We start from the raw sequence: 24,212 nt of genomic DNA on the forward strand, positions 1-24,212 counted from the left end.
CCCAGGACTGCCAAGCCCATCACTAAATCATGTCCCTAAGTATCACATATGTGCATTTTTTAAATACCTCCAGGGATGGTGATTGCACCACCTCCCTGGACAGACTGTTCCAATGTTTCTCCACCCTTTCAGTGAAAAAAAATAAAATAATCCTTATTATCCAACCTAAACCTCCCTGGCATAACTTGAGGCCATTTCCTCTATTCTTCTTGCCAGTTTTCTGGGAGAAGAGAAAATAAAATGGTTTTGGTTGGAAGGGATCTTAAACATCATCTAGTTCCAACGCTCCTACTGTGGACAGCAACACCTTCCACTAGACCAGGTTGCTCAAAGCCCCATCCAGCCTGACCTTGTACAATTCCAGGGATGAGGCATCTGCAACTTCTTTGGGCAACCTGTTCCGGTGTCTCACCACACTGACAGAAAATAGTTTCTTCTTAATATGTAATCTATATATAACCTCTTCCAGTTTAAATCTGTTAATTACCCCATGTGCCACCACTACATGCCCCTGTAAGAAGTCCCTCTCCAGCTTTCCTGTAGGTCCTCTTTAGGTACTGGAAGGCTACTATAAGGTCTTCCCAGAGCCTTCTCTTCTCCAGGCTGAACAACCCCACTCTCTCAGCCTGTCTTCATAGCAGAGGGCCTCCAGTCCTCTGATGTCTTTGTGGCCCTCTCTGGACCCACTCCAGCACATCCATATCCTTCTTATGTTGGGGGCCCCAGAGCTGAAGGCAGTAGTCCAGGTCTCACGAGAGCAGAGTAGAGGAGGACAATCACTTCCCTTGAACCGCTGGTCATGCTTCCTTTGATGTAGCCCAGGATGTCACTGGCTTTCTGGGCTGCAAGCGCACATTGTGAGGCCACATTGAGATTCTCATGAACCAACACAACCAAGACTTTCTCATCAGGGCTGCTCTCAATCCAGTCTCTGCCCAGCCTGTATTTGTGCTTGGGGTTGCCCCAATACAGGTGCAGGTCCTTGCACTTGGCTTTGTTGAACTTCATAAGGTTCACACAGGCCCACCTCTCAAGTCTGTCAAGGTCCTTCTAGGATAGGCTGCATAATCTGAAATGACTGCATTTTGGCTGCCTTTCTGAGGAGAACAGGAATGGAGGTTTTCTTTACCTCTCTTTTGCCACAAATTAAAATTATGCTATTCTATAAGTCTTGTAACATTATTTCATTGCCTGTCTTGTGGAGAAAAATTAGGAATATGAAGTCTAGATTTATACACAATAAACCTTGTTGGCTTTCTCCCTGTAAAGATGCCCTGGGTTTGGAAACAAGACAATCAGCTTGTAAGACAATTATTTGCATCCAACAGTATTTTTTGATGCTCTGAGAACAGCTGTTCCTCAAGAACAAACTTGAACTGGAGGTAAAAATGGAAAGAAAATGGTTGTTGCTTCTCATTCCATTTCTTAAGGTAATGCCTAAGATTATGATCAGTTGAAAGCTTTCCCAAGTCTAAACATTTACTCACTCAGTGAAATAATTCAGAAGCTTGTGTCTGATGATGCCATCTGGTGACACCTGTCATAATGATATTTAGCTTTGTCTGCTATTTTTCCAGCTGCAATATAAAAGCCAAACCACGGCTTCATCAGTTGATGAGTTCTCCTAAAAATATTGCCATCTACATGAATGACTATATTGCAGAGCTTCTAATATTAATAATGAGAAAGGCATGTGTTTGAGGACCACCCTGCTTGCGTTTCACCTGCAAAAACTTTGTTACAACAAGGTACACCGGTTCTAAGGGCATTAGGAGTGTAGTCAGCTGCAGGGAATATATGCCGCACAGTAATCTATTGCTCAGCTATAGTGTGCATCAGCTTCCAAGGCAATACTGTATTGCTGTATTAATTTCTCTGAAAGGTTTCCCTTACTAGAGTGCATTGACCAATATTTCAGACTTAACATGAGCTAAAACAGCATGCTTAATGCTGTCGTGAAGGAATTAATTCAAAATGTAAAAAATAAAATTAAAATAAACCTACACTTATTAAGAAGTCGAGCAGAGAATTCGTACAGTGACAGATGACATTAGCCTATAAGCCTTTATAACTTACACATTAATAAAATGGGGTTACATTTCTGAATTAAATTGATAACACGACCAAATCGATTTCATTAGTGCATCTGTCATATTTGCTGTTAATGATGGCTAACAGCGGAATGGAAACTGACAACAATCCCTGAAAAACTGTGCAGATCAAAATTATATTATACTGGCATTCATGAATTTTAATACCTTTTTTATCATGATTTTTTTTAAACTCCTTTTTTAAATTTGAAGCTTACAAGAAGAGAATTAAACTTTCTACACCTGTCTCAGTTCCTATTATTTCTATTGTTACAAGTTAATAGGCTCAAGAATGGAAGACATTTGCACTAACTAAAACAAAAAAAAGGCCTTGCTTGAGAGTCTCTTGTGAGTGCTTATGGGGGAATGGATGACTCTCCGCTGCTAAAGTGTTGACATCAGAGTCATTTCTCCAGAATGACTAGAGAGCTTTAGGACACCCATATTGCTGTTTAGAAGACTGTTTGTGGAAGACACTATTTGTATTAATAGACTTTGGTCCTCTGGTGTGTAACTCCCTTTAATGCTAATGGAAGTTCTGCAAAAATCTACAAGAGAATATACCTGCTGTCATGAATCATCATAGCTCTCTAATCCCATTAGTAGGGCTTAAATCTATGCAAGTTAAATGTGTGCAAGTAATTAAATGCTCACCTCAGAGCAGCAATTGAGAACATCAAAATACCCTTACTTAATAAGATAACTTGACCCCTCTACTACTTGAAAACATGACAAGATATTACATATATGTCATATAAACTGAAAGAATATTACTCTTCCCTATTTTAAGTCCCTGATTAGGACCTCCTTCTTGGGTTAAAATTATGTGATAATGAATAATTAGTAAGGAGAAGCTGTGGGGTAATCTGGGTGTAGATATGATATAAGATTATTTAAAATATTTTATTAATTAAATAACTTTATCTGAAATTTATTTTTTATATATATATAGAGAGAGAAGAGCATTGTGTCTGGTTAGAGCCTATTATCTTCATTGCTCTCATACATGATGCCTTTGTTACAAACATGAGTAAACAAATTCAGAAATGTAGTCCATACAGCTTAGGTAGTAGAGGGAGAAATATTTAGCCTGCTATATGTGGGGGTTGTTCTGGCCTTTGTGGGGATGCTGGTCTTTGCAAGAGAAACTTAATCTTCACATCTTCTGTTACTATTAACAAAATTTGTGAGATTTTAGCAAGATTCTTCCTGTAGTTTACATATACTCATAGGCTGCAGACTCTTCACAGAAAGAATGTCTTTCCGTCTATGTGTTGATAATGTGGCAATGTCTACCAAAATATTTTTGCTCTTGGTTTTCAAGGTGATCTTATTTATGTGGTGGGTTGACTGTGGCCTGCAGCCAGATGCCTGTGCAGCCTCTCTCACTCCTCCTCAACAGGACAGGGGTAGAAAATAAGATAGACGGAGGGAGGTAACTTACCATTTGTCATCATGGGCAAAACAGACCAAATTCGGAATTAGTTTGATATATTGGCAATTAAAATAGGTTTGTATAGTAAGAAAAAGTCCCGAAATTAAAAGAACACCTTCACTCTCCTCTTCTCCCCAAGGTTCAACTTCACTCCTTCATTCCCAACTCCTCTACCTCCCCTCATCCTCAAGTGGCTCAAGGGGGATGGGGCATGGGGGAGGGGTGTGGTCAATCATAACAGCTCCTCCCTGCCACTCCTTCCTCCACACACTTTACCTTGCTCCAGTATGGGTCCTCCTAATGGGCTGTAGTCCTTGAGGAGAAACCTGCTCCTCTGTGTGTCCCCCACCGGCCACAGTTTGTTTACACCACATCCATCTGCTCCAGTGTCTCATTTTCCACAGACTGCAGCGTGGGTATCTGCTTCAGCATGGTGTCTCCACGGGCTGCAGGGAAATACCTGCTCCACCGTGTTCGGCTCCACAAGCTGCAGGGAAAACCCAGCTCTGGCACCTGCAGCCCTCTCCTTCCTCCTTCTCCATTGACCTACATGTCTGCAGGGCTGTTTCTCACATTTTTTTCCCTCATTCCACACAGTCGTGCAGCATTTTGCCCTTCCTTAATTAAGTTTTCCCAGAGGCACCACCCTGCGGCAGGTGGGCTGGAGCCGGCTGGAGCCGGCTGGAACTGGCCGTGCCTGGCCTGGGGCAGCCCCAGCAGCATCTCACAGAGGCCGCCCCCAGCCCGGCCGCCAGCATTGATGGCACCCAATGCAGTATGTCTTGCTGTAAGTGTTTTACTGTGAGAATATGAAGTACAAAAAAGCAGGGGAAGGCGCCTGGAGGAGACGAAAGGACAGCCATGGGGAGAAATGAGTGTTTCTTTAGCTCCTGCATATTTGGAACAATCTAATGCCCCTGGTGGTGTGCTCTGCAGAGAGAGTGGCAACAACTTGCACATCCAGCAGTGTGCATCCAGCAGGGAAGTCACCTCATTCAGATATTTTCAAACAATCTGGATGTTACTTCCTGGTGGTTCACCAGACAACATCCAAAAAAGCTGCACAAAACCACATGATCTCCTACCTGCTCTGAGTGTGTTTGGGTGTTCTTTTTCTTTTCAATTGCTAATCCCCCCAGCCCCCCACTCCTCCACCAGCTTTCTTTGTTAACTGCAATACAGAGGATTTAGCCTATAATCCAGTATAACAAGTGTCTTCAGAAGAAAACTCCAGTGATCCTTAATGCCACTTAAGTAACAACTTAAAAAAAAAACAACAAAACAACCAAAAAACAAAACAACAAACTAATTACATTCCAAACTGCAGACATCAATGTAAAAAACTATGGTACAGTGTCTTAACAAAGACGCAGAGGCCTGAAGGAAATGAGGAAATAAATAAACCAGTGAAGCCAGAAGAGTCTACTTTTACTTCCTTGACAATCTTATTTTGGACTGAGCAAAATTCCCTTTTCCCAAATCTGTTTCGTCTCCTGTCCCTTGGGATAACTGTATTTTCTCTGGATTATATAAGGAAAAGTGAGAGCCTTTGAAAAGATATTTGCTTCCTCATACAGCCAGCTCCAGTATTTAAGACACAGCCTTTGGAAGTTCACTGTAGATTGCAGTCAGTGGAGAACCATATTGCACTTACTGATAGAGGGTTGCAATCCATGACTTTTCATTTGCCCATAATTGCTGAAGACTAGTCACTTCATTTAGAATATTCCATTCAGACCATCTTATTGAGCTTATTTTAAGGTTTAATACTGCTGCTCATTGCTGTATCCATTCCATGTGAAGTCAATAGCAATAGGTAGTCCATAACAAAAATCACTGGGAGATGAACCTCCTACCTTCTTCTTCACACGCTCCCCCCCTCCCAAAGCCTTCATAAAACTTAGGTTTGGTCTTGCTTTGAGAGGAAGGAACAGTCAAGTATATTGCATATTGTGTTGATTAGATGTGAGTGCAAGGAACAGTATTTTGTAAGGAAAATATGGATTTGCTAAATCTCAAGAACTTTTTTTTTTTTTTTTAACTCGATGGCCTTGGACAGGAATCTTTGTAACTCATATGTGTGGCATGCTGGGCTTCCTGATCCATCCCACTGTGGTGGAGTGAACCTACTTTTTATAAAAATAAACAGCCAGTTTTGATGCTCTAGTAGGAAATACTAGAACATGTGGGAGCAGTGTATTCATGCAATGATCTTCAAAGGGAATGTAAATATTACTATATCTTAAAAATCACCTGACTCATTCACTAACATGTATGTTCTTTCACAGAATAGCTGAGGTTGCAGGGACCTTTGGAGATTGCCTAGTCCAACATCCCTGCACAACACAAGGGCAACCACAGCAGGTTTCTCAGGAGTCTTGATCAGTCGGGTTTTGAGTGTTTCCATCAATGAAGACTCCACAACCTCTTTCAGCAATTTATTCCAGTGTTTGATCACCCTCACAGTAAAGAAAAAATCTATATAAATTCTTGTGTTAAAATGGCATTTCCTGTATATCAGTTTGCCTCTTGTCCTGCTGGGCACCATTGGAAGAGTATATTTTGTCACTACTCTACATCACTACCTAACAGAGTGGAAAATTCCAAATCAGTAGTTTTAATTACACATAATGATAAATTTCGTTTCATGGGTGAATTTTTATGTATTTGTTTTAAGCGACATTGAAGTGGTCTTTTGAGATTGACAGAGCAAAGACACATCAGGCTGAGTTATCGAGTGATGGGAGATAAGACAGGAAGGTGCAGACAAGGGAACAAGTTGGCTTAACTTAGGTTTCTGTTTTTCACAGAGAAGACCCTTGATCCAACTCACTTTTGTTGTAGCATTTCAGAGCCTGCTTACAGCACTATCTTTCACTTTCTTGTGTGATGGAATTTTGTGTTAGCTTTTAACTGCAATGTTGTCAACAGCCAACTTGAGGAAAAAGACTTACCTGGTAATATAGTCAGATGTCCACTAGCGAGGGGATTTCTTTTCTCTGAAAAACATTAATCTGCAATATAAACAGGAAGAAGTCCAATGATTTGTAGAAAGGAAAAACAAAGATAATATTACTACTTTCAAACATTAGTTGTCTCTGTGTGGAACTCCTGTGTCTCTCTGCACCAAACTCCTGAATCCAGGCTATCTTAATAACTGATTCCTAGGATTACCTGTGTCCCAGGAATTAATACAGCATCCTATATAGTATAATGACATTCTTAAAACACAGATTCCTTGCTAATAAGCCTCTCCAGAATTTAAAGCATGCAGGGGAATGCAAACTACTCAGCTGTCTGATTGGGGCTGCTGCTGTTCTGGCAAAACATAAAGGCCTGGGATCAGTAATATATCAATATGCTTTGCTGAGCAGGGAGCTGGTTGTGAAATCAGAAGGCTATCCTGTATGACAATGGAGCTAAGCTGATAAGCTCTGCTGGACTCACATTGGCTCAATGAAGGATAATTTTGTGATGTATCATTGAATGTATAAAATGGAGGGACAGATTTGTTTGTTTGCTTGGAACCAGCTTGGAAGATGCTGATGTAGCTACAGTGACAGCCATGGCATAATGAAGGCAGAGAAATCATGACCTATTGCTGTCCCTATTAGTTTGCATTGTCTGCATACTTGGAACATAACCTTTAACAACACATCCTTATATGAGTTTCTTTGCTTGCCTTTCTTAAAAGAGAGATTAGTATATTTCCCCATACTGCATTCAGAAGTGTGTTCTATTTTAAAAATGTAATTTTTAAGAAACTTTGCAAAGTGACTGTGGGCATATATGTCTAATGGATATAAACCCCAAGCACTCAATTTGACTAATACTTAAAAATATGCATAGACATTGTTCAGGTCACCATTTAACGCATATAGCCACCAGATATAATAGCATTATTCACAATCTAAATCTAATTAAAGGGTATGCAGGAACAAGAAAGGGATCAATATCTAATATGTTTTTTCCATCTGCTTTCCTCATCACTGCTAACGTGTCAGACAAAACGCCAATACTTTGAACTCATACATGTGCTCTGTTGCTTTTCCACTGATGCAGACAAGGTCAGTTGTGAAACAGGATACTCTAAATTCTCTGAAAGTTCCTCAATTAATAGGTGGTTATCAGGCAGCATATTCAAAAAGTGACAGAAAATATAAATGGATCTTAAATACTAACTCTGGGACATCTTCAAACAAAATATAACTTTGATTTTAAGCATAGAAACATCACCTGATTACCTGCAAAAATGTTTCATAGTTCAGAGGTTAAATACTTATTGGATGATTTTCTGTTGAAGGTATCTAAAAGCTGTCAGTTTTACAATAATTTTCCACTAATGTAGTTTCACAATAAATCTGGGGAAACTCTAGTGAAAATCTTCCTGTGTTACAGCAGACAATTTATTGCTAACACAGGAATGCAGTCTTTATTATTCTGAAAAACTTACAGTTGACAGTGTTGACAGTGGTAATCAACTTTTCCTTCATGCTAATGGTTGCTTTTGTTAGAATGAGCTCTTTTCTTGATTGTGCAGAAGCTTGTGTGATTATTTCATGCTAAACAGTTATTAAGGATGACTTGTGGTTGTACAGGTATGAGAAATATCTACATTAAAATTATTGTTCCCTGTTTGCATTTCCTCATGTTGTTCCTCCAGTTTGCACGGCGTCTTACCTTTAGACACTATCAATGGTTCTTTTCCCTCGGTGTTTGGCTTTTAACTTTTTTTCAACAGAATGCAGCATTTATAGAGTGAGGTACAATGTTTGCTAAGAATTAAGAGTGTCCCTATATCCCTGGAGGGCAGCAAGTTTGCAAAGAAATTTAAACAACATTTGGAAAACATCCCAATATTGTAGAAGATGGTTGACTGCACCTAAGCCTTCTAAGACAACAGATGAATAGACTTCTGACACAAATACAAATTGGTTTTCTTTTAGTGATTTCAGAAGGGCTGGGATTTCATTCTTCTGTTTAGACTTCCCTCGACTTGTTAAAAATGGAGTTAAATGCTTGCAGTAGTACAGGAGTTAGGTCAACGAGTGCAGGAGTAGCACTAGCAATGGTACTTCAGACTTTCTGTGGTAACCAATCCATGAAAGACAAAAAGAACACAAATAAGGTGAAGATCAATGAATGAGTATAAAAATACGGCAGTATATGGAAAATTAATCAGTGTGTTTTCACAGGGTTCCATTTACCCATGAGGTTGTAATGGGTGTGAAATAATAAAATGCACCATTTGAGTTTATTTTCTTGTAACCTTGGACTTTGATGAAAATCTTATAGCAACTTATTTGGAAACTCATGTTATCATCCATAAAGTGTTTTTACAATAATTTCAGGTTACTGCATAGTTTCACTTTAATATTTTCTTCTCTTATGCTTAACTCAAACACACCGTCTTAGAAAAGATAAATATGTACTCACATTGGTTTTTTTTCTCCAAAGATGCATAAAACATACTGGCTAAATGAATACTTTATTTCTTTGGCAGAATTTTTGTAATAAATAAATAAATAAATATTGGCATTTTTAGAATTTACTTTTACTAGACCTCAACTGATGTAAATAAATAACTGTCACTCAAATAATAACAGTGTGAAATAGATTGTGTTTCATTAAACCTCTTATGGCTGTAGCCTAAAGTATAGTAACTGAATTAACCTTTATAATTTAAATACATGGAAAGAAAATTATACATTCACACTGTTAATATAATGTGAATGTTGATGTATGTGAGGTCAGTGATAAAAAACTGAAAGAATTAAGTGGAAATAGGAGCCATGCAATATGGCACAGTAATATAAAAGATGTTTCAAGATAATGGGCAGATAAAGGTCTAGTGTGAAATAAATAATAGGTAAAGCTCATCTAATCTAAAATTATATACCTAAATGTTAGGCAACTTGAATAGAGTTTTTCTTGCCTCAGCTTTAACAGCCTCAAGCACAGGTGAGCTTTTTTCCCTTTATAGTCGGTGGAGATCTCGTAAGTACAGTTAATAGTGTTCTGAGAACAATTTACCTTATCCTAAGGGAAATACCAACCTTTGCCCCAGTGAATTGCCTACAAATTACTAGCTTGATCTCTGTTGACTATAATGAGAGCTTAAACAACTAGCTATGTAGCTGCTTACATTCTATACTACTAAAATAAGGCCACAATTTGCCCCTACTATAAGCTGCTTATAACCCTTTTACAACCAATAGATCAAGTCCTGAAGGTAAGTTATGTATTATAGTGTAGGATATGTGCCAGTGGCCAGAGAGCTGAATCTTTTTATAGACACCGTAGAGGAAGCTTAAGTGTGTAATTTAAGCCAGATATCTAACTTGCTTTATTTATACTTTTGCATTTCGAGACTAGTGGGTGAATAAAAGTAGGACATTTTTTTCCTGCCTTAGTTTAGGATGTCTCAATTCATATAAGTATGCTCTTCGTTTTATAGGATAAATCATTATGATTTTATGTTTGATTTTCCTGACTAGCCACCTTTACATTGTTAAACAGATGATATAGATTCTATAAAATAGAGAAAGTAATCTAGGACTGTTAATTTCCATAATTTTTTTTTTATTATTATTTTTAAAGCCTTGTAAGATGAAGTGTACTTTTATGCTCATGAAATTCATGAGGCACTGGAGGAGATAGATTACCTACAGTGCTAATTTTATCCATCAAGCAGTTCAATTAGAGGAGAAAAAAGAATAGTGTTCTATATGGAGTTTCTGTAGTTCTTTCCACTGATCTCAGAGGGGCTGAAGATGGCTAATATGTTTTGTTACAAACCTGGGATAGCAGATTGTTCTTTCCTTTTGTTAGTGTAAGTGTTCTAGCAAAATATGTTTTCAAAAAGATTTGGAAAGATGGAGTATGGATGCCTATCAGCAGTAAGCACACATGCATGTGGATGCATGCACACACACACACACAAGCCCCAAACGCAGCCCTGTGGAAATTTCTTATTCTGCTCTTGTGAATTAATTGCATAGCGATGGTGGTAGGACCGTAGTTCAGCCCGCTGAGTATGAGGATCTCACAGGACCACCAAAACCAGAAGTGTGAAGTATCATTTTTGCCTTCATCTTGTTAAATTTCCAATGTCATAAAAGCAGCAGAAGCACAGGTGGAGGCCCAGATTCTGCAGAGTGTTTACATGCATTTGAGAAGTTTAGAAGCCTTGCTGACTTCAGCAGGAATATCAATGTTTTCAAAACTGATCAACTGCTAAGGCCTCAGTTGGACAATATTTCCACAGCTGGTCATGAAAAATATGAACATAGAGTCTGATAAAAATTACCTCTTCCTCTTTCCACTCTCTCTTTCCAGCTGTTTAGCCATAATGTAGCTAGCCAATACAGATAACATTTTTCCACTGTGTCATTGAGTCAGCTGAGCTAAACCTGAAATATCATTGGACTTCACCATAAAAGTCTTCCATAACTTCCTATTCCTTCTAAAGACAATGGAAAAAATCCCACGGACAGCCAAGGGTGTTAGCCTTTTCTCACATGCTCAGTGGCTTAAAAGGGAGTTCTTTGAGCACATGTGTTATAGAATTGAATCCATAATTTGTGATTCAAACAGAAACATACAAAACAATCACCCCTCCCCATGAGTATTGAATAGCAATGTAAATGAGAGGCTTCTGATTCAAATAATCATGTGCTTCTCTTGCTGTAGACTGAAATACATGAATGTGAGGTCTAAAGGTTCACTAAGGTGTTAGGATTTGAGAATAATTTATTGCGTGAAAGAGTAACCAGTCAATGTTAATTATAACATTGTTAAAAGCTGAAATGCTTAAATCTAAATCATGAAAAAGTTATGTGATAGATATTAAACCCTTCTGAAAAGGAAAAACGCTGTAGGCAAGTGTTCTTAATAAGTCTAGTTTGGTTAATTATTGCCAGAAGCATTTCTGAACTAATTATTTACCTCCAAAGGGGGCTCCATGTTTTCAGCATTGAAGTGCCAGATATTGATTTTCTTTAATTGACAGGGTATGGTACTAGGCGGATCACACAAAACTGAAGGTTAAGCCATTTATAGAAAGTGATAGCTAGGTCCTCCAGTGTCACACACCACATCAGAGTGAAAGGGAGACCCAGGTCCTGAAACTGCACTTTCAGTGAAAAGGATTATTTGTGTCTGTCATCTGCCCTTTACGGTTATCATCTTAAATAGTCTGTGTAAAATTAACTGTGTTTAGTAGCTGCACAACTTCCCATGTCAAAGACAGCATTCTGTTCAAAGGAGAACAGGAGTACTTTAGCCTTTTAATTAACAAGATGTACACCTCTCAAAAAATAATCATTATTGAACTATATTGTTAACCAGTTTTACTGTAGATGGCTAAAAAATTTAAGATTCTTTTTCATTTTCTGCACACTTCCAACACCCCCACCCCACCCCAGCCTTTTAAAGTGACTGAATATACATATTGCACAAAGGTTATTCATGGGAATTTTGACATGGGTTCTCAGTAGGGTCTGGGAATTTACTAAAGGTGCTTAGAGAATATTTGCTTACCTGGATGGATGTAATTTTTTTCTGACATAATTTGGGATTTTTGAAATATTACAAGTGCCAGCATACTTCAAACCGTCATCAACCTTGTATCTCATCAAACCACATGTAATGCATGGACAGACCTTTGCCAATTGGCTAGAGCTATTGCAGCCTACTGCAACAGAAGAATAATATAAACAATAATAAATGCAGTATGGCCTCTTAATTCACACTATTAGAGCCTTACCTGCTCATTTGAACTTACAAATGAGAAGAAAAGCCATTTTCTTGTTCTGAATTCCTTGTAATTTCTTGCTTTTTACTTCAGTCCTTCAATTTCCTTTATGTGATTTTTCTCTTCCATGGTGATTAACTTGTGCTTGTTCTTTTCTCTTTCATGCACTTTTACTTTTGCCCATTTCCTATCAATTTCCGTCTCTTACTACGTTCCTACCACTTTACCCCTCCCTTATTTAAGCTCAAGTTCGCCCTACAGGAGTAAAACCGAAATACCCTAGCTGGGAGCAAAGGCACTATAGGTTTTCCCTCTAGTGAACAGTGTGAGACGTACCATCACAGATGACTTGGTTCCTAGGTGGGATAAATTGCCCTCGGAAGGTTCCTGTCTCTAATTTGTTTTTCTGTAGAGGGAACCTAGAGTGACTGATGCTCCTAACCTAGCAGGCTATCTCAAGTTAAGTGGAATGAATCTAGACCTCGTTCATCTCACTTTTTGTTTTAAAGCTCAACGGCATTCTAACTTTTACTTGTTATATACCTTATTTTTTCCTTTTGTTTTCTCTTTTTTTCCTTCTGGATTGCCTGCTTCACTGTGTTTGTTCAGAATGAGGTTAGACAGCAGAAACCTTTAACTACCCACATGCCCAAACTGGGCATCATCACCACTGCACTGAGGTATCCTCAGCTCCTATGTAGGAAATGGAGAAAGACACTTGCAGAGAACAATTTAGATCACAGGTGAATAGAATTCTCCTTTATAATGTCTGCATCTCTTCACTGGTTGCATATATAAAAACTAGAGTGCTTGTTTAAGTGGTTTATTTTGATGTGATTAATTCCCACCCAAGCTGTAATAGCATTCATTCTCCTGGGCTGTATTAAAATGAAAAATTTGTTGAAGAATATGTATCTAATCCCCATCATCTAAGGTTTGCCAGTTCCACTCTTAAAGGGAAACTAATACGGTGTGTTAAATATAGAGTTGAGATATTGTGTTGAGGACAGTAATTTATACAAATAAACAAATCAAAACAAATATTCTGCAATGCATTTCCTTGCTAAAGACATAGCATTTGAAATAACGTGTGAACATGACAAGCTTTGTAGAATATTTTGCTTAAATAATGACTACTCCACTATTGTTATTATTGTGATGATGATGATGCCGCCTTATAAAGTTGTTTAATTACTTGGAGTTCTTTTCCCATCATGTCTGAGTGAAATCTATTGAGGAGGTTCCTATCTCAAACTATTAGCTTTATTAACCGTGTATACATGCTTCCCTCAAACCCAAACATTTCTTTTCCTTGTTAGTGTTGATAATAATTGAACCACTTCTTTCCTTTGATCCAGACAGGACTTTTTTCTGGAGAAGATACACAGTAAACAGAAAAACACCCCTGCATAAAAGCAGTCATTCATTCTTTCCCATTCCTTTAAACAGGGACATACAGCCAAGTTTTGTGCTCATAGCAATATAACAAAATAACTGTGAAAACATATTGGCTCTGTCACATTTGTCAGTTATGCATTCTTTAGCAAGGAAAATGGTGATAGAAACAAAAATATATATTTGTCTGTTCTTTTTTTGTATATAAAATGGGTTTATGGGAAAAATTTGCTATGTGTAAAGCAGGCTGGACTACAAACCCCGGGGCCTATTTTGATGACCTTTGGTTTTGGCTCTCATTTCATCTTTGCATCTGGGGTCCTTGACCTAAAGTGCATATGTTTGTGTCAATGAAATTGTAAATACCACTGTATTCTGAAATTATAGTATCTTAGAAAATGCTGAGTCGCTTTAGTGGCAAACAATAGTGTCTCTGAAATTTGCTTCACTACTTGAAGAGTAAATTAGGGACAATAAAAAGGCTGTTAAGCATCTCTCACACGTTTATTGGCTTATGGAGAATGTGCACTGTTCTTGGGTAACCTTTGGTACCATGACAAAGTAGACCTCTGAGGCTCTGATCTGCTCTATAAATACTATGAATTTCCTTTCAGGCTGTTGAATACAATGAAATTTCAGTGGGTTTTTGAGTTATTCAAGCCTGTTGATTTTCATTCTCTTTCAGTGAGGTACTCGCTATATTCACTTACAATACCAGGATTAAAAATTCGACACGCTCTGTTACAAAGTGGTGATATAATTGCAGAGATTTTTCTCATACAAAGGATTGTTCACATACCACTAAAATAAAGATGCTTTCTATGGCTCTCAACTAATTAAAACATTTCAAATAACCTTATGAACTTCAGTAAGGAGCTGACCCATCAAGATGTCATGATGACTGACTTTTCCTCTAAATACGTCCTTCTGAAGAGCACTTGTACTATTTGCTGATATACCAGTACACATAAGCACCGAAAAAGAACTCATCAGTATATGTAAACTAGAGTAGGTGGATGCAGAATGATGGTTCCCAAACCTGCTGTGAACATAGTGTTGACAGAATTGGCTTATATTTTTCATATAGCATAAAATAAGGGTTAACATTCTTTTGCTTGAGCTTTGACTTTTCATTTTGGGAAATACTGGTAAGAAACACAAGCAGTAGCCACAGATACTTTCTTAGGGAAAATTTTTGTCCTAGTTTGTGAATTGAAGCATACAACGATGTTTCAGATTGCAACCCAAATATTCTTATGAATATATGTAAAATAACCTAAACCAACCAAGTAAACATCACTTTTTTCTTAGATATTTAATTTTCTGTAACTCAGTACTGCACAGTGTGCAAAGTGGTTGGGTTTGGCTCTCCGTTATCTTTTTGACTCATTGCATAGGTAATCAAAATGGCTTTTAATTTAGAATCAAGAGCAACAAATTGTATGTGAACAACCAAGAGATCAAGGAGTAGCAGCAGTCATTCTGAAAAAAAAAAAAAAAAAAAAAAAAAAAAAGCAGATATAAATTGAAGTGAAACAACCATGAGTTGCTCACCAATAGTTTTGGAGCCGGAAAAGAAGGAACATCCAGATGAGTTATCAGTCAGAAATATTAAAAATATGAGTGTCTGAATGTGAAACCCCTCCCTCCACCTCCGAAGATTCTGTTGTTTTTCTCTGATATTTTATGAGACATATCCACAAATTATTTCCAAATTTTTGCTGTTTCTGTCTTTGTAGTGATTATTCTTCTCAGAGAATTCCTGGATTTTATGGAGATGTGTAATTCTTTTCCAGCAGTCTTTTCTTCAACTATGTCATTTAGCAGGACTTCTTTTTTTTCTTTTTTTCTTTTTCTTTTTTTTTTTAGATCTAAACCTAAAGAAATAGTATTTGAAGAATGTATTTCAAAATTGCCTCTCTATGAATATCCATTAATTCCAAAGAGCTACATTTGTTCAGAAGAGAAAAAAAATTAAATTGTTATGTGGCCTAAAATTTGTGAAAAAAATCAATATTAAACTTCAGATCAACACTACATGACATAGATATTCAAACTGACAATTCAAAACTGAGTGTCATTTTTCCCCCCACTATTTCTTCTCTACTCTTCTATTTATTAGATTATTTAATTTCCATTTAAGAGAACAGTTATGTTGTTTTGTGGCAGTAAACAAACTAGATCTTAAAATGTTTCTTTAAAAATCAATTAAAAATAAAATTCCAGCTCCTTCTTCATAAGTCTTCACTTGTCTCATTTTTCTAGTGCCCACTTTACGTTAAATCAGAAATAAGTAAGTCGTGATTTCTTCTCGTGACACTAGGTGGAGTTAGATTAACTTCTGAAGTCGGTTCCCTAGAGTTTTAAACTTTTTGTGGTCTTCAAGGTGGTGGGTTTTTTTCCATAGACAGTATGAGTATGACTAAGTGAAGAATCAGAGCTTTTACTTTTTTCCTTTCATTGTCAGTTTACACGATGTAAAGGCAAAGAGGTAAAATCTTTCTAACTGTCATTCATACTTAGGATGTGTGTGCTGAGCCCCATGGAAGTAAATCGGGAAGGGATGAATACAATTCGTCTAGTGATGACACTTTCTCTTTAAAACATTTTCTTGAAAATCTGTGTGTATGATGGTGCCTTTCAAGCATGTCTAATTCTACTGGGATACGGTTCCAGAATATTAACTTTTCTAAATAGTCAGCTTGAATTCTTAACTGCAATTGGGGAAATATAATAACATCTTATCAATTTGTTTAATAAGAATTTGTAATATTAAAAGATGCTGACCTAAAATATCTGAAGAAGTCTGAAGGTTCCCTTGTTCATCGATGTGAGACTTGGTGTGAAAATAATTTGTCCCATTTTTTCTGAAGTGATTTCAGTTCTCCTTTGAGATGTGTTCCCCCTGCGAAGTACACAAAGGATTTCTTTGGGGAAGTGGGAATGGGATTCTTGTGTCTGTGATTTTTTTTCTGTTATTAACTGTGGTGAGTTGACTTCTGGCAGCTGCCAGATGCCCACCCAGCTGCTCTTTCACTCTCCCTCCCGAACAGGATATGGGGAGAAAATATGAAAAAGCTCATGAGTTAGGATAAAGACAGGTAGACAGACCACTTAATAATTTCTGTCATGTGCAAAACAGACTTGACTTGGGGAAAAATACTTTAATTTGTTGCCTATTAAAATAGATCTGGATTGTAAGAAACAGTGAGAAAATTAAAGCAACACCTTCCTTTTCCCCAGGTTCAACTTCACTCCTCCCTTCCTGACTCCTCTACCTCCAGTGCTCCCCTATCGAGCAGCACAACGTGGGTGGAGGGGTTGTCATCAGTTCCTCTCTGCTGCTCCCAATACATTGATGTGTACCTTTAGACCAACAGTCTCACTGTGAGCAAAATCAAGATTTGGTCCACTTAGGAACTGGTTCATACATTCCCATCCTTATTTAGGGAGTCAAATCCACAGGCTAGATTGGAACATGTAATTTCATTAGGGAAATTCATACTCTGTTCAAATAAGTTTGTAAGTTCTACACTGTTCTCTGCAGTTAAGTAATTCAGTATCACATGATAATGCAACAACTGATTTAATGTAGACATGATGTTTACCTCACCATAATCTCTTTAAGGTATTTCTATGAAAGATTTGTTTGCTTTTGCAGGATAGAGTTGTTCCCATGAATTTCATTTGACCCTTTGAGAGCAGCCCCAGGAAAAAAGAAGGCCATATGAGAATCATGCAATGTTAAGGCCCCTCATATTTAGCTCTAAGCTATCTCATGAGTTAGTACAGGTCCATGGAAAGGTGTCCGCTCTGGTCTTGAAAGCTGTATAACAATGGTAAGCTGTTACTGAGGATAATTAAAGGATTAATGCATCCTCAGCTATTCTCATAAATATGGAGATGTAAAAAGAAAGACTTGCTGTAACAAATGGTGTGGTTCTACTTTTTTCACAGTATTATTTGAAAAGGGACAACTGCAGAGACCAAAAATGTTAGACTCTAGAAATAATTTAACTCAATTTGCTATTGAAAATACTTTTGGGACTAAAAATGTTTCACAAATTGTTTTAAAACAGGTATTAAAAATAACAAAACAACAAAAGATCTGTGTCTTTGTAATTACGTGTCACCTCATCCGTGGCACAGAACATTTGTTAACAAACAGTCCCTTGCAGTGTGTACTCAATAGCATAGTGTGTATATGTGTAATCAGGTGTATGAAGCAATGAGAAATGAATTCTTAAATACTGAACTACTGAGATATGTCTGGAACGTGACATGAAACTACATAAGGCGGTGTGTAAAGATGCTTTCTTGCACACACAGAGCTCGTTTCACACAGAAAAGGGAGTTAACACTACAGTTGGCCTTATTAACACATTTTCTGAGAGGTGAGGGCTCAAGTTAATGCTTGGCATAAGCTGGATGAGCTTCTTTGCTCATTAGGGGTATTCTAATTTGCACAGACAGGCAGTACCTTTCAAGTTGCTGATCATAAAGCCAGGATTCTTGAAGTAAATCATGAAATGTCCTTTTCCAAGTACCTTTGAAACCTATGTCAGCATGGTTAAAGGGAGACACTGCTTTGAAGACATGCTAAAGATGCATGAAACTTCATAAATACTGCCTAGACACAATGCAACATTTATCCATATCTGTTAGAAATATCTCAGTACTTTTCAGTAGCCTGGGGAAAAAAACTTACTTTGCTATTAAGGCAACTCTTGATTTACAGTTATGCAGTCATTATGATCTATATGTATCATAGAATTCATAGGTGTGAAGATTATTAAAATACTTTGTACTGTAGAGTTTGAAGGCTCATGTAGAAAACAGCTATTATCTGTTCAAAATAGTGTATATGTGCAAACTAAATGGATATATGCACACTCTCCCCATTCTTCATTAAGCATATATAAAGAGATGTATGTGAGATACTTTGCAACCTTGCTACATGTTATAGAGTATGCTCTTTACATTGATTTGTTGACGGATTTCATGTTTGAACCCTAATGAGCATAAACAACAGGAACATTTGTACACAATAGTTATGTGAATATAACATATAAAATCTAACAGTGCTGGCTTAGATCAATTTGAAATGAATAATAATCATACATGGTCATAAAACTATTTTGTAGCATTTATACACATTTCTTTCATTTAAATAGGTCTGCTACAAAGTGAAGGACAGTAGTACATTAATGATCTTTATATTGTAACCTCTCATTACAATGGAGTTTTCATGTTTCACCAGTTTTGTTCTATGGGGCTTTGTCTCCTTCCCTTTTCCCCTTGCACTTAAATTTGTTCTTCTTTCACAATTTAAGGACTTTATTGAGTTCAGTGTCTCACACCTTCACATCACCATTCTTAGTACAAACCATTGCTCTTTTATTGCTGGTGCTTTGTCCTGCTTTGTCCTTGGTACAACCTCTCTTCTTTGATCTTCTTAACCAAAATCTACAGAGCTTCTATAAGTTACTAGAAACAATATCTTCCATGACTCCCATAAATAATTTTAGTTTTAGTTTAGGATATCAGTTCAAACTCACTAGTGACTGTTGATCAAACTGTCATTGCAAATTTTCTGTGCATACTGTCCATGAACATTCTTGTAGTTGAGCGTAGTTCTCCCAGACACAACAGAAGGGGCATCTGCATTCAAGCCCCTAATTCCTTTCCAATTATGCCTATTACCAGACTAGTGGGAATCCTGTAGTGGCTCTTCTGCAGTCTTTCATGCAAGTCCTATTGGTATGAACAGTTGATAGTAACCTGTGTCATTGGAATGTGTGCTTAGTTGTTCATTCTTTGCAGTCTAATAAATATGCATTAAGTGAAATATCTTCAGAAAGACAGGTTTTTTTTCCCAAGGTGTTTAGTTTATAACCTAATGTTTATGGAACTCATTTGGGATGATGATACACGTTTTTGCTCTTAAGTAATTCAGATCTCCTTTGTCATGTGCTAAGTATCCTAACAGTCAGACTGCTTTCATACAATATCTGTTACTTGGTTTATTACTTATTGTTTGGCTTGGTTTTTTTAAAAATTATTATCTGAGTGGATGATCTAATTCCCATTGCTGTCCATCTTGCTGGCTATGCTACTGATAGCAAGTAAGAGGTAAACAGGCATTTTGGCCTTAGGCTTACAAGAAACTGTGCTTGGTCTAATTAAAGACCTAGCAGACTAAGGAATTAATTAAAATAATTAGAACTGTATATGCATCTCTTGCTCTCTGTCTTTATATATATAGAAACACTTTTTTTTTTTCTGTAATTAGCTAATGCCAAACAATTTTTTGATTAGCTTTGAATAGAAATCACTTGACTGAAATTGATGAACAGCAGGGAACAACACAGCAATGTAGGGTTTTTAGCAGAATCAAGACACCAGAAATGCAAACCTGAATTTGACACTGAAAAGTAATAAAACTAAGGACTCATAAGGAAACTGATGAAAACAAGATGTTTGTGAATTTAGCCAAATGCAGTGAAGAATAAACTGAAGAAACCTGAAGTAAGATGAGGAAGACAACTAAAAATAAGAAGGGAAACAATTACATTGTGGTTTGGAAGAATTAGGAAGATAGAAGAAGAAATATTCTGCTCTAGTTAGAATACCAAAGGAGTCTACCTGTTTGGGTTAGCCTTGTGCACAGCTGTTTCAGCAACCTTAGCAACAATGCAAATATATTTGGAGTTTAAAGAATCTGCACATGTGATGCTTTATGCTCTGCTATGGTATTTAAGAATCTGTGTTCTGCTAAACTAAAGATATTTTCAAGGGTTATAGTATTTATTCTGCTTTTAGTTATCTTACTCCTCTCTCTAGTACGTCAAAGTTTAACAATTTCTGTGGCTAATCAAGAAGGAAGCTGAGCTATACATTACATTAATACATATTGGTGATTGATTATAAACCATTAACTGAGCAACAACAACCACAGGCTGCTTCTTCTATTTTCAGAGAACATCGGAGTGAGGCAAGGGTCTTTTGAAGGCTGTATTTACTCTCCCATAGGCAAATAGACATGTAGATTGCATCCAGAGTTAATGACAGAGAAAAAGTGTTAGAAAATATTTCATTCTGTCTTATAATACTGAAGATAGATATAAGAAATGTACAGTTTATCAAGAGATGTCTAAGCTTCTCTATAGCTGGAACTGTGAAAATTAGTTTAGTTTAAATGACTGATTTGTAGATGGCTAAAATGAGCTAAAATGATCATCAAAGTTAAAGTGATTGCAGAGGCCTTTACATTAAGAGATTTCTCATGTCTCTCTTTCAACTTCCTCTACTGTTATATCTGTATTTTGTGGTGTGGTTATGCCAAAACCATCCTGAACACATGGATTTAAATAGGCCTTTGTGCCTATGTATTAGGAGGTATACCACAGTGAAAAGGAGAAAAGAAATAAAACACCACCAAAAAACCCCCAAACAACCAACCAAAAAACTCACTAAATCCCAAACTCCTGAGTTCTTAACATTTAGAGAAATGTAACTTGAGAACACTGGGCTATAGTCTTAATATTCATGCTCTTTGGGCCCCTAGTTTGGCAAAAGAATCAGTGGGATAAAAACCTGCTGCTCTCTGCATCTGCACACATACCTGAATTACCTGATCTCTTCTGGGTCCTGACCAGGAACCAGCCTAAACCTCCTCCGCCTCATTCTGTTCTGTGCTTCTAGATTTCTTTCCCAGGAACATGAACATCCGGGATGGGAAATATGATGGGAAGACTGCAGTCTTACTTTTTTATAGAGTTGGAATGCAACGAAAACAGCGTCCTAAAGCTAAGAACCTCTGAAGTTTCTTTGCTCAGTGAGTTCAAAAACTGTGATCGATTCCACTAAACCCCATGGATGGGCTCTAAATCAGCAGGGCTGTTTTTAGGATTGAGAGTTTATTTCGCCTCAGTTGAGTCTCAGGTGTGTTATTTTTAGAAAAGTGATGCTCAAATGCACTATATATTTGATAGAGATCATAAAGTTACTTAATCAAATTAGATTATTACGGTTGTATAAAGTTCTGGAGAAGCTTCTCACTACTTTCTTGTCTTGTTTCATGCCAGTGGCTCTTTATACCTGAAGGATGAGGTGAGTTTTCAGGACACTACAATGACAGGCCAAATCTAGAATGCTATGTACAGTGGCGTCATCAAAACTACCAAGTCCTGATGGTTGTTCACCATTAGCTGCTTATGTCAACTATCCTCTTAGGTCCAAGGAACCAGATACCTCACCAATCTCTATGACATAGTTCTCCAGTATCTGCTTCCAATAACCATGTTTATTGCTAGCCATTCCCAGTAACCATGTTCTCTTTGCATTGCAGCTCATCTGCTGGCAATGGTTTTGTTCTACCATTGCTTTAGGCAATAATTTACTGTGGATCTTTGGAAAAGATACATTGAAAAGCAAGAAACAACCATCAGCCTTATAACAACATATAAGTTTCATAAGCAATCTTTCCATTCCTGTGAAAAAACCTCAGACTCTTTCACTAAAATTTATTTATTCGAAATCTACTAAATGCAGCAGCAATTGTGAGTGAACTCCTCATCTTGTGGGAACTGTTTCACTCTTGCATTTCATAGCATAAATATAGTTCTTTGATTTCCTTCAATGGTCATTATTGTCAATAGAAATGTACAGAAAATATTACAAGCACAGACATAAAGTTTCATCTCTTCCTGTGCCCATTCTAGTAAACCCATAGGTGCAACATATTCTAATATGTGCACTATGTTAACGTGGTTCAAACTATATTTATTTGTGTGAAGTACCATGACGGATGCTGCAAAGGAACAAAACATATTATACGCCTCAAAATGGCTCGAACTGTTGCCAAGAAAACAGCAGATGTTCACTCAATTGACAGCAAGAAAACTGATATTCAACATTTAGAGAACTTATTTCAGAGAATTTATGAACTTTTACTGGGGATTTTGGAGACAATGTGAACTGAAAGACAAGAGTCTTGTTCTATTTTTGGTTTTGTTGTGACTTGCTCTGTGGTCTTTAAGCAGTCACTTCACCTTTCTATGTCTCCATTTCTTCTTTCACCCTTTGTCTCCTGTCTTTAGAATTTAAGGTCTTTGAAGAGTCTACATTACACATTTGTAGGATGCACAATGAAACCGCTGCAATATAAATAATAATTATAATGAGGCCAATTTTAACTCTGCCCTCAGCAGACAAATGAAAGAAAATTCCTCATTTTCTGTAATTTCAGAAAAAATTACTTGTTATTAATGTTCTTGTGAACACAACAGGAGGAACTGGAGATCGATCAGACTCATGTCTTCATTCTATAAACTTTTTGGCTGGTTTTTGTGAAATCAACTCACAGCCGAGCTGGAGTCCAACCAACCAACAGAAAAGACAGGCTTTTAATCAGGCTTCTCTACAATGGAACACATCCATTTGATAAATGAACTAATTAAGCAAATGAATAAGTATAACCTACCACTGTGAATGACATTTATAACTATGAAAAAGCTTCAGCTCCACATTAATAGCTCTAGAAACTCAGAGAAAAAGATGGAAAAAATACAAGTTCGATTCATGAAGCACATTTATGTAAATGGAGTTTTACCATGGTTAGCAGTCCAGTATAATGCATACTGTGTGTGTATAAAGATGACAAGGGGAAAAGAAGTCTGAAATAAGGTTATTCCACTTCTGAAGGTGGGTGGGTTTTTTTGGTTGTTTTTTGTTGTTTGTTTGGTTTTTTTTAATATCAGCCATTTCACAAACTGAAGAATGTAGCAATGCCTCATGCTCTTTCTAAATGTCCTTTTGTAAAAGCAAGTGGAATGCTGTATCCTCATCTTTCCTTGATTGTCCCAAATCCACATTTAATCTCTCTAGCAAAAAAGCTTGCATGATACAGGTGAGGAAAATGAGAAAAACAACTCAGACTCACTTAAATGTAGCTTTATAACATCAGCTGTACTTTTCCTGCTTTGTCGGATTAGACATTTCTAGGATGGATCTGACAGCTTTGGAAACAATGGAAGTAATCTCACTGATTTTAGGGAAGTAGCAGTGGTCCCTGAGGCTGTGAGACTGTTTGTCAATGTGCTGTCTTTCCCATACAGAACCTTTAAAACTGTGAGTTTGTTTAAAATATTAAATGTATTAGGCAAGAAGAACCATCAGTCAAGTAACTAAAACCATACGAGGAGGTAGAAGTTTGTTACTGGAACTGAAAAACAGAATTTGTGTCATTATGATGCAAATACTATATGGTGTTCATGGCTGTCTAACCTTCAGCTGCTTATGCAACTGAGGTTGGGTTTCATTTTGGTGATATTTAATAAAGTGCTTCTTTTACCTTTTAGTGAATTGTTGGGGGGGGGGGGGGGTGGTGTGTGTCTTTAAGACATAGTACCCACATTAATAGCCTGTGTGATAGTATCTGTTCCCAGGCCCTGTGTTTTTTTTTTTCATTGTGAGATTAAGAAACATCAGTGAGTTACCAAACATGAAGAGCAATCCTGTTAGTGAGAGCCTCCGA

The sequence above is a fragment of the Falco peregrinus genome, chromosome 6 (assembly GCF_023634155.1).
Source record: "Falco peregrinus isolate bFalPer1 chromosome 6, bFalPer1.pri, whole genome shotgun sequence".
Taxonomy (NCBI): Eukaryota; Metazoa; Chordata; class Aves; order Falconiformes; family Falconidae; genus Falco; species Falco peregrinus.